We start from the raw sequence: 12,820 nt of genomic DNA on the forward strand, positions 1-12,820 counted from the left end.
TGAGTACAGTAACAATCTTTATTTTTTACTTAAACATTTTAATATTTGTGCCTGTTTTATAGTTTAGTACTGTATGCATTAAGTTAAAGGGAAAGTTTTAAAAGCCTATCATATTTTTTTTGTTTAAAATTTACATTTACGTACGTAAAACAATCTCTCTCTCTCTCTCTCTACCTCTCTCTCTCTCTCTCTCTCTCTCTACCTCTCTCTCTCTCTCTCTCTCTCGTAAATTGTTTTCCTGCTTTGCTACTTACAGTATGTACTGTATGATTTTATATAGATACGGTAAACAATATTTGTAATAACATATTTTCTAAAAGCTTTTACTGTAAATATCATTATTTATTACTTTCATCATGCGCGTTAAATGCCTTCTTTGTTCTGAGCGTGGTTGTTTACTGAGCGTACTTTATGACGCCGTCGTTTCAGGCGGCATCATAAAGAAAAACATTTCATTTGGAAGTCCTAAGGAAAATTAAGTAAAACATTGGTAATAACAAAATCAACATACTGTATACATCAATATAATCGATGCAAAAACTAACCTATACATATATGTGTACAGTACACTAAATGAGTTTGTTTCTTCATTATGATCAGAGATAAACGTAAACAAAACATTGGTTGCCATTTTTTATCGTGCTTTTTAGGTGTTTAGGAAACGCATGATGTAAAATCGCCTTTAATATTTGTGCCTGTTTTAGTTTAGGGTACTGTAGTACATGCATTAAGTGTTCTGTACATTAAAGGGTAGTTTGTTAACAGTACTACGTACAAGGGAAGGTTTTAAAAGTCCGAATATACATGTTAAATAAATAGGTAAATATGATGTCACTACTTCGCGGATTTTCACCTATCGCGGCCGCGTCTGGAACCTATCTACCGCGATAAACGAGGGTTCACTGTATACTATACTGAAAAATACTGGCTACAGTATAGAGAGTAATGTGCCGGCCGGCACACACCTTAACTAGTTCCAAAGTATACTACTCATAAACTATAAAGTGGAAGAACGTTGGTTCAAATGCGTGTGCCGGCCGGCAACTACACAAGATAGCACCCGGCTGGCGGCCGCCAAACGTAGCGGCCGGCAGAACCTCTGTGTGTTTCTATTGCCGGCCGGCAGCCAAACAACAACCACACCCGGCTGCCGGCCACTAATCGTAGCGGCCGGCAGACAATGGATTGATATATAGCCGGCCGGCAAAGGTATACAACCAATGCCGGCCGGCAGTAAAAGAACCAGAGAACTCCGACTGCTCGACTGCCGGCCACTCAGGCCGGCAGCCGGGCTAGGGAACAACACTAGAAGAAAAGCAGAATGGATGCCGCGATAAGAGACTGTACTGCCTCATAACCCGGCAACCCGAAAGAGTGCACATAAGGAAGGGAAGAATATAACTTCAGGCTTCCTGACCAATGCCGTCTGGCTCTTCAGACAAACAAGGATGAGAGACCAAGGGAGGTCCGGGCAGCACTCAAGGCAGAAGACCCTTGCCGGCCGGCAAGGGACTGAGTCAACCCCACATCCTAACCTATGCTAGGTACAGATGTAGAATGACGGACATGAATGCAATGGCTAGGCCATCACTAAGGAAAGAGGGGGAAAGGGAGAAGAGGGTCCTGCCAACCTTACTCTAGTAAAGAATCACCCGTAGCCAAGAAAACTCATCTTAGCCTAGGGGAGACCCGAGGAGGGAGGCCAGCAATACTTGCCAACTCCCTCGGAACCAAAGCAAGGAAGGCGTTGCTATTCACAGAAAGGAGGATCTCATCCTCCACACTGAGAACAACAGCACTGGACTAGTCTGCTAGATCACAAAAAGAAGGAATAATCTCGTACAGAAACCTTCGAAAGTGAACTAAGGAGGCTAAGCCTCCTATGTCTGCTGTCAGCCTAGCAAGGGAATCTCAACCACAAGCTAGACAGAAACAGACTCAGACTAAGAACTCTGATGTCCTGCCCCCTTCCTGAAGCCAGACTCACTGGAAACAGGAAAGAACAGAAACACCCTAATATAGTTGTATCCAAAGTCAATTCAGATACACCATGAGGGTTAAGCCCAAGGCTTAAACAGAGGGAAAGGGATTGCACACCTTCTCCGAAGAGAAGAGAGCAACCGGGGAGTGTGAGAAAGTATACTAAAGCCCCATAGACAACTAGCCTATGCGCAAAGAGAATCGATTACCTAAATCACCGAAACTCACTTGTATACTATGTTGGAAGAAAATCAACATAATCTTAAATGTATAAAACTGCCTAAAGCTTCAGTAAAATTTCAAAACACTCGGAAATCTGAATATCATGCAGGAAAATACTAGGGCCAAACGACTAGGCTACAAGGTCTAGCGTAGGACAGAATCGGCAAATCCTTCGCCAAAATGGAAATACTAAAAGCATCATATAAAGAAAACCTATGTAACGCTGAATAGCTAAAATTATTAAAGCAAAACAGCCGGGAACGTCGCTCTGGCTAACTAAATAACTCATACATAGCGAGCGACAGCGTCCAGGACGCCTCTGGTAGGCAACAGCTCTTGTAATAGCGATATCACTATCGAATCACTTTTAAAATTACCAAGAGCTTACATTTATACATAAAAGAAATAATACTCAACTTATCAGAAGCAGAAGAAGTTGGAGAAAGCATTATAACGTTGAAATAATCCAAGAATTGCGAGATAACACAGGGAAAAACACAGAGTTGTTGAGCTACGCAAAAAGGAATACAGATGGCGCCATGAGCGAACGCAATGCACGCTTACGAAACGGGAAAGGAGAGATACCTTGCGAGCGGCTCTCCTTTCTTTCTCGTTTTCGTTTTCTTGCCAATTGACCCCTTCGAAGTGTTAACTCTGGTTGGGGTGCAGATTGCTATGTGGCGTGTCAAGAATACGTCCTCTGATATTTCGCGATACCCCTGGTTCTTTTATTAGGGATATTCGCTCCAGGAGTTCGAATTCTGGGTACCTTAAGGTAAATCCTCTGGGAATATCGCCGTACTTATATATACCCAAGGAAGCTACCCTTTAGGAACTTCCATCAGGACGACATGGCTTGAGCCCAAAAAAGCTATTATATATAACCAGCAGGTAAGTATGTTCAAAAGTTTATTTTATTATGAAAAAGGGATTTTTCAATATTAAACTTACCCGGTGATCATATAGCTGTCAGCTCTGCTGCCCGACAGAAAAAACCTACGGACGGAATACGCCAGCGATCGCTATACAGGTGGGGGTGTACATCAACAGCGCCATCTGTCGAGCAGGTACTCAAGTACTCGATGTCAACACAGAACCAATTTTCTCTCTGTCGTGCCACCGGCAAGACCTACTAAATACGCTCTTGTTTTCTGGATTGATTTTCACGTTATTTGGTGAAGTATTCATTTCTGGTTATTAGCTATCGCTGTGCAGAAGTTATCTTCAATACTTCCTTGCATTCTTTTATTGGATTTTGGATTATTTGTTGACGACTTGGATAGATTTTGAATTCCCCCCTTTGACTAATTCAAGATGTCTGACCCTTCTCAAGTCCCCAAGTACAGGAAGTGTAGCGCTAGGGACTGTTCTAGGCGTCTTCCGAAGGCCTCTATCGATCCGCACACCATTTGTTCCAATTGTAGGGGTAAAGCCTGTCAATTGGAAGATCGATGTGAGGAATGCGTTGGGCTTTCGGAATTCGATTTTCAAGAATTCCTGAAATATGCACGTAGGCTAGAGAAGGATAGGATCAGGAGGAGTTCGTCTCGCTCAATTGATTTTTCCTCTCCCCATGCCCCACAACCTATTCCTTCCCCTGTAGTGGTTGCACCCGACCCCCCTGCTAGTTCTCATCAACCTTCGATGGCAGACATGATGCGTGCCATCCAGGCTCTAGGTGAGAGAATCGAGTCATTGGCGAATGACCGCAATCAACTCATGGCTGACGTCAGGGAGTTGAAAGGTAAAAGTGCAGTGGGAAGTGAAGTGAGTGTTAGTGCAGTGAAAAGTGTCAGTGTTACGCATGAGGGTGCGTCTGTTCGTGCCTGTCGTCCTCCCAGTCCGGGACCTCTTGCAAGCTCCCAAGCCCAGGGGAGAAGCAATGTCGTACGACCAAAGGGTTCGACAGGCTTTAATCAGCGGACAGACGTTCCCTCCGTGGTTTCGGACGTATCTTGCCTAGATCGTCCCACCCACAAGAAGACGAGTGAGCCCGTTCATTCCTCGTCTGCGGAAGAGGTTTCACGTCAGAAACGCTGGACCAAGGTCTCACGGCCTCTTAAACGCAAGGTCCCTTCCGAGCAAGTCCAACGGCCCAGGTGTAGCCACTGGGTCAGTTCGGACTCGCTGCAGTCCTCCGACGACTGCACACCTCCTAAGAGAGGCAAAGTGGTACCGCAACAGGCAGTAACTCCGTCTGTTGCCGCACCCGCTGTTGTAGACCCTAAGTTACAACAGGCAGTAACTCCGTCTGTTGCCGCACCAGCTTTTGTAGACCCTAAGTGGTCTTTGCTGCAGTCTATGCAGACTCAGTTAGCTGCTGTTATGCAGGAGTTTCGTGCGGAGAAGGTTGACGCTGCACCCGTTAGCCTACAACCTACCACGGTTGTGCGCCCAGCAGACGCTGAGGCTGCCTGCTCCCACACTCCAGCTGTGAGAGCTCCTCCACCCATGCGCAGTCGACCCTGCCAGACGCATGCTGACGTTCACAGACGCACGGAACCCTCCGTTGCCGTTCGTGAGCTACCACAAAAACAGGAGGGTGGAGTTAAGCTGCCGTGTTTTGACGCGGTGCGTCAGTCTCCGCAACCCACGGTGGTCTCCGCTATCCTTCCACAGTCGGGAGTAGACGCTTTGCGCACCCACTCAGCTATGGTTGTTGCCAGTTCTCAGACTGACCAACAGTGGCATGACGTTGGGTCCAGTGCAGCCACGCATGCACCCGTGCTGCCGGACTCAGCCGTCCAGCTTTTACCTACTCCTTTGCCTCTTCCTCCTCAACATTCAGACGATGGACTCTCTGATGATAACGAAGCTGCACATCTTGACGACCAACACTCGGACATCGACGAACCCAAGACCACGCCTCCCTCCTTAGACTTTAGGAAAGTGCTTGCGCTGTTCAAGGATTTATATCCGGATCAGTTTGTGTCTGCAGCACCACGCTCGCCTCCCTCTGAGTTCGCTTTAGGCATGCAGTCAGCAGCACCTGCCTTTACGAAGCTCGTACTCGCTCGCTCATCCAAGAGAGCTTTAAGGGTACTGGGAGAGTGGTTGCAGTCCAAAAAGCAACTTGGGAAGACATCCTTCATGTTTCCCCCGGCCAAGCTTGCTTCCAGATCTAGCGTCTGGTATGCCACGGGAGAAGTTCTCGGCTTGGGAGTTCCTGCCTCTGCCCAGGGCGACTTCTCAAGTCTGGTAGACTCTCCCCGCAGGCTGGCTATGAGACGCTCCAAGATTTGCTGGACTCCTTCGGATATGGACCATCTTATGAAGGGAGTTTTCCGTGCATTCGAAGTCTTTAACTTCTTGGACTGGTGTTTGGGAGCGTTGAGCAGGAAGACCTCCCCTTCTGATAAGGAAACTTCCATGCTCATTATGTCCTGCATGGACAAAGCCATTCGGGATGGTTCTAGTGAGCTTGCGGCTTCTTTCGTGTCCGGGGTCCTCAAGAAGCGGGATCACCTTTGTTCCTTCTTGTCAGCTGGAGTCACCCCATGTCAAAAGTCGGAGCTTATGTTTGCTCCCCTCTCGAAGTGTCTCTTCCCTGTAGAGTTGATCAAGGAGATTGCTGCCTCCTTGATCCAGAAAGACACTCATGACCTGGTGGCATCATCCGCACGCAAAGTCACCCCTTTGCCCTCCGTGCCTAGACCCAGGATGGACACTCCAGCGTCAAGGTTCATTCCGCCCTTTCGTGGCAGAGCCTCCAGCAGAGGAGGTTCTCGTGCCGGAAGTCAACGTGGGAGTAAGAAGAAGGGTTCCAAATCCTCTAGAGGCAGAGTCTGACTGCCACCTTCTTCAGACAGCAGTGGGAGCCAGGCTCAAGAACTACTGGCAGGCCTGGGAGAACAGGGGCGCAGACGCACAGTCTGTTAAGTTACTCAGGGAGGGGTACAGGATTCCATTCTTGCGCAACCCCCCTCTAGCAACAACTCCCATCGACCTCTCTCCCAGGTACAGAGAGGAGGACAAGAGACAAGCTTTACAGCAAGAGGTGTCTCTCTTACTACAAAAGGGAGCGGTAGTCATAGTCCGGGACCATCAATCCCCGGGCTTCTACAACCGCCTCTTCTTAGTGCCGAAGAAGACAGGAGGGTGGAGACCGGTGCTAGACGTCAGTGCTCTGAATGTCTTTGTCACAAAGCAGACGTTCACCATGGAGACGACAAAGTCGGTTCTAGCATCGGTCAGGAAGGAAGACTGGATGGTCTCGTTAGACCTAAAGGACGCTTACTTTCACGTCCCCATCCACCCAGATTCCCAACCTTTTCTAAGGTTCGTTTTCGGGAAGGTTGTCTACCAGTTCCAAGCCCTGTGCTTTGGCCTAAGCACGGCACCTCTAGTTTTTACCAAACTGATGAGGAATTTTGCCAAATTCCTGCATTTAGCAAACATCAGAGCCTCCCTCTATTTGGACGACTGGCTTTTAAGAGCTGCGTCAAGTCGTCGCTGTCTGGAGAATCTACAGTGGACTCTAGATCTGACCAAGGAATTGGGTCTCCTGGTCAATTTGGAAAAGTCCCAACTCGTCCCATCCCAAACTATAGTATACCTAGGAATGGAGATTCAGAGTCAAGCTTTTCGGGCTTTTCCGTCGGCCCCCAGAATCAGTCAAGCCCAAGAATTCATCCAGTCCATGCTGCAGAAGGACCGATGTTCAGTCAAACAGTGGATGAGTCTGATAGGGATGCTTTCATCACTGGACCAGTTCATCGCGTTAGGGAGACTCCACCTCCGACCCCTTCAGTTTCACCTAGCTGCTCACTGGAGAAAGGACAAGACGCTAGAAGCGGTCTTGGTTCCTATTTCCGAGAAGATGAAGTCTTCACTGACTTGGTGGAAGAACAACATTCTCCTCAAGGAGGGTCTGCCACTGGCTGTTCAGACCCCCGACCTCCTTCTCTTCTCGGACGCATCGGACACGGGCTGGGGTGCGACATTGGACGGTCGGGAATGCTCGGGCACGTGGAATGCGGTTCAAAGAACGCTGCACATCAACTGCAAGGAGCTACTGGCAGTTCATCTGGCCTTGAGAAGCTTCAAGTCCCTCCTTCTAGGCAAGGTGGTGGAGGTGAACTCCGACAACACCACAGCCTTGGCGTACATCTCCAAGCAAGGAGGGACTCATTCGATGACGTTGTACGAGATCGCAAGGGACCTCCTCACCTGGTCAAGAGATCGAAACATATCCCTAGTAACGAGGTTCATTCAAGGCGACATGAATGTCATGGCAGACCGCCTCAGCCGGAAGGGTCAAATCATCCCAACAGAGTGGACCCTTCACAAGAATGTTTGCAACAGACTATGGGCCTTATGGGGTCAGCCTACCATAGATCTGTTCGCAACCTCGATGACCAAGAGGCTCCCAATTTATTGCTCACCGATTCCGGACCCAGCAGCAGTTCACATAGATGCCTTTCTTCTGGATTGGTCCCATCTAGACCTTTATGCGTTCCCCCCGTTCAAGATTGTCAACAGAGTACTGCAGAAGTTCGCCTCTCACGAAGGGACAAGGTTGACGTTGGTTGCTCCCCTCTGCCCCGCGAGAGAATGGTTCACCGAGGTACTGCAATGGCTATTAGACGTTCCCAGAACACTTCCTCTAAGAGTGGACCTTCTGCGTCAGCCGCATGTAAAGAAGGTACACCCAAGCCTCCACGCTCTTCGTCTGACTGCCTTCAGACTATCGAAAGACTCTCGAGAGCTAGAGGCTTTTCGAAGGAGGCAGCCAGAGCGATTGCTAGAGCAAGGAGGACATCCACTCTCAAAGTCTACCAGTCGAAGTGGGAAGTCTTCCGAAGCTGGTGCAAGTCAAAATCAGTATCCTCAACCAGTACCTCTGTAACTCAGATAGCTGACTTCCTTTTATACCTAAGGAAGGAAAGATCCCTTTCAGCTCCCACGATCAAAGGTTACAGAAGCATGTTGGCAACAGTCTTCCGTCACAGAGGCTTAGATCTTTCCAACAACAAAGATCTACAGGACCTCTTTAAGTCTTTTGAGACCTCGAAGGAGCGTCGGTTGGCCACACCAGGTTGGAACTTAGACGTGGTACTAAGGTTCCTTATGTCAGCAAGGTTCGAACCACTTCAATCAGCCTCTTTTTCAATATTAATCTTACCCGATGATCATGTAGCTGCAACTCTGTTGCTCGACAGAAAAAACCTACGGTCGGGATACGCCAGCGATCGCTATACAGGTGGGGGTGTACAACAACAGCGCCATCTGTCGAGTAGGTACTCAGGTACTTCTTGTCAACACGAACCAATTTTTCCTCTGTCGTGCCAATGGCAGGACCTACTAAATACGCCGTCCCTACTGGATTTGTTTTCACAACGATTTGGTGAAGTACACTATTCCAGTTTTGAGCTTTCGCTATGCAGGGGTTTTATCTTCATTTCAAAACTTGAATTCGTTTTCGATAGATTTATTTATGGTGACGAAGAGAGTATTGACTCTCTTTCACTTTTAAATGGCCGATCCTTCCCTTAGACGGAAGTGTGTTTAGGTTTTTGGTAATTTTGCTTAACAAGTTATAGATCTATTTATTTTATATCTCTCCGCCTTGATAGGCCTCTTCGATTAACTTTCCATTTATTATAAACTTATAAAAAAGTAATTTTTATGTTTGTTTATATGCGACCTTTCCTATAGTAGGCGGTCCTTACTTGGAACCGAAGTTAATTAACATTGAGCCCGTCATATCGTATTTAACCTTTTAAGAATTTAATACTTTTTAATTTTAATGTTTTATGAAAGAATTTCTTTGATAGTCTCGTACTGTTTTCAAAGATGAACTAACGTTTAGTTTTTTAGTCTCCGCAGTTGTTGAAGTTCAGAACGTTCAACATGCGCTCTATCGTTACGATAGAGAGAGAGTGTTTCACGGTTTCACGTTGCAGTAAGAGTAAACCGATTCTAGCGTTTCGTTCATTCTTTCTTAGCTTAAATGGTTTAAATTCTAAATAAAGGAACTTTTTATTTGGGAAACCTTTCAGTTCCTTTTAGCAAATAACATGTTTTAACGATATATAATTGGGCTCTTCTCTCAGGCGCTAAGTCAAGAGAGAAGAGAGAGAGAGATAGAGACGGAGGGAGAGAGAGGAGAATAAACGTTTCGTTCAAGCGGGTAACGTTGTTCTCGTTTTTTACTCTTCTCCCTAGTCGCTGTAGAGGAAGAAGGTAAAACGTTTCTAGAGTTTTATTCTTGTTCCCAGGCGTTAGGCGGTGAGAGATTGTAAACGTAGTTTATTTGATCTAGTGTTTAGTCTCTTTTCCAGCCACTGAATTCGTTTTTTACCCTTCTCCCTAGTCGCTGTAGGGGAAGAAGGTAAAACGTTTCTAGAGTTTTATTCTTGTTCCCAGGCTTTATGCGGTGAGAGATTGTAAACGTAGTTTATTTGATCTAGTGTTTAGTCTCTTTTCCAGCCACTGAATTCTTTATCTTTATTTATGTTTTTCTGTTGCATTGTAAACTGTTTTTGCAATTACTACCTTTTAATGAAGGATAGGATTGCGTGTTTCAGGTAGAAATCAGTTAAAGTTTCGATTTCAGTGAAATAAGTGCAAACAGAAAATCAAAAGTGATAAAGTGATATGCGCAAAGTGTTACAGTGTTGCGTCCGAGGGTTCGTCTGTTCGTGCCAGTTGTTCACCTAGTCCGATACCTCTTACAAGCTCCCAAGCCCAGGGGAGAAGTAATGTCGTACGACTTATGGGTTCCACAGGCCTTGATCGACGAACAGACGTTTTTCCCTCCGTGGTTTCGGGCGTATCTACACACGTTGCCGACGTGAGATCGCCCCACCCACACAAAGACGAGAGAGCCCATTTATTCCTCGTCTGCGGAAGAGGTTTCTCGTAGAAACCATGGACCAAATCTTGCAGCTTTTAAGTGCAAGTCGGTCCCTTCCGCGCAAGTCCAACGGCCTAGGTGTAGCCACTGGGTCAGCTCGGACTCGCTGCAGTCATCCGACGACTGCACACCTCCCAAGAGAGGCAAGGTGGTACCGCAACAGGCAGTAACTCCGTCTGTTGCCGCACCAGCTGTTTTAGACCCTCAGTCACAACGGACAGTAGCTCCGTTTGTTTCCGTTTTTTTTGTAGACCCTTAGTGGTCTTTACTGCAGTCTATGCAGACTCAGTTAGCTGCGGTTATGCAGGAGTTTCGTGCGGAGAAGGTTTACACTGCTCTCGTTAGCCTACAACCTACCACGGTTGTGCGCCCAGCTCACGCTGAGGCTGCCTGCTCCCACACTCCGGCTGCGGAGAGCTCCACCTCCGATGCGCAATCGACCCTGCCAGACGCATGTTAACGTTAGCCGACATGCGGCTCCCTCCGTTAACATGCGTGAGCTACCGCAGCAGCAGTGGGAAGGTGGAGTCAAGCTGCCGTGTTTTGACGCGATGCGTTAGTTTCCGCAACCCACGGCAGTCCCCACCACGCACCACCACTCCGCTTTGGTTGTTGCCTGCTCCCACGCTCCGACTGCGGAGAAGGTTGACGATGCACCCGTTTGCCTACAACCTGCCACGGTTGTGCGCCCAGCATGGCTGCCTGCTCCCACACTCTTGTTGTGAGAGCTCCTCCACCCATGCGCAGTCTACCCTGCCAGACGCATGCTTACTCCCACAGACACACGGAGCACTCCGTTGCCGTGCGTGAGCTACCACAAGCTGCCGTGTTTTGACACGGTGTGTCAGCCTCCGCAACACACTGTGGTTACCGCCACTCGCCCGCAGCAGACTAGTCAGTCAGGAGTTGAGGCTTCCCCACACAGCTTTGGTTGTTGCCAGCTCACAGACTGTCAAGCAGTTTCATGACGTTGCCTTCTGGTCTGCTACTAATGCACCAGTGCTGTATGTCCTCACGCACCTGTTGTGGTTGACAGTTCAGTTTTTGACAGTTCACAGACTGTCAAGCAGTTACAAAACGTTGCCTTCTGGTCTGCTGCTTAGGCACCAGTGAGACCCTCACTGAGATATCCTAGCTTTTCTCGGACATGGTTCCTGTAGATGAGAAAGTGCTGTTCTCCCTCCTTCTGATATTCCTTTGAGGACTCTGTCATTTGGAAAGGAGCCTTAAGCTGCTTAGCCTCCTATGGACTTTAATTAAAGCATAACAAGGCTTCCAGGGATGGTAAATGGTTCCGCTTCGGTCGCTAACCCCGTCTGTTGCCACACCTGCTCCCATAGACCTTAATGGGCTTTGTTGCAAGACATGCAATCCAAGCTTGTGTCCTTGATAGAGGAATTTTTACGGAGAAGAACCTCCTAGCCAACAACCTTCCTACCGGTTGGTTGTACGCCCTGTTGACGCTGAGGTATCCTACTCACGTCCGCCAGTTGAGGTGGTTCCTCCACCGGTGCGACCCAGTGTGGGTTGCCAGTCGCACGTTGACGTTAAGCGACTCTCGGAGGTGGTTGTGGACGTTCAATGTGTCACTAGGAAGACGTTCAACAACCAGCAGAGGTGACTTGTTGTGACGCAGTGCGGCAACCTCAGCAACCCGGTAGGGGGTTGACTACACAACCCAGACAGTCTAGACAGTTTCGGGTTGACACTGTTCTTCCTCGCGTCCCCATGGTTGACAGTTCACAGACTGTGCAGCAGTACCATGATCTTGTGTCCGGCTCCGTCACGCATCCACCAGGGCGACCGGATTCAGCGAGTCAGACGTTGCCCACTCCGTTGCCGTTTCCTCATCAGTTTCGGATGAGGAACCCTCTGATGAGGACATTGCTGAACAAGACGATCAACCCCCAGCCCTGTTATCCATCCAGAAGATGCTGAAGAAGGAACACTGCCCTGTCAGGCTGTGGATGAGTCTGGTTAGGACACTGTCATCCGTGGTTCAATTTGTGTCACTTGGAAGACTACACCTCCGTCCTCTTCTGTATCATCTAGCTTTTCACTGGAAAAGGACAAGACGCTAGAAGCGGTCTCGATCCCGGTTTCCGGAAAGATTAAGTCTGGTCTGACTTGGTGAAAGGACTTTATCAACCTTTGAAAGGGTCTTCCCCTGACTGTTCAGACTCCCAACCACGTTCTCTTCTCGGACGCATCGGACGTAGGCTGGGGTGTGACATTAAGCGGTAGGGAATGCTCGGGATTATGGAACTCGAGTCAAAGGACAATGCATTTCAACTGCAAGAAGCTACTGGCAGTACGTCTGACCTGGGAAAGCTTCAGGTCTCTCCTTCAAGGCAAAGTGGTGGAGGTGAACACGGACAACACCCTGCTTTGACGTACATCTCCAAGCAAGGAGGGACCTACTCTGTGATATGGTACGAGTTCGCAAGAGACCTCCTCTCCTGTTCAACAGGTCTAGACTTTTCACTAGTAACGAGGTTCATCCAAGACAACTTGAATGTCATAGTAGATTGTCTCAGTAGGAAGGGACTAATAATTCCAACATATTGGACCCTCCACAAGGATGTATGCAAGAGACTTTGGGCCACCTAGGGCCAGCCAACCATAGATCTCTTCGCAACCTTGATGACCAAGAGGCTCCCAATACTTTGCTCACCTATCCCGGACCCAGCAGTAGTTCATATAGATGCCTTTCTTCTAGATTGGTCACATCTAGATCTATATGCATTCCCTCCGTTCTAG

The sequence above is a fragment of the Palaemon carinicauda genome, chromosome 38, assembly GCF_036898095.1.
Source record: "Palaemon carinicauda isolate YSFRI2023 chromosome 38, ASM3689809v2, whole genome shotgun sequence".
NCBI classification, from domain to species: domain Eukaryota; kingdom Metazoa; phylum Arthropoda; class Malacostraca; order Decapoda; family Palaemonidae; genus Palaemon; species Palaemon carinicauda.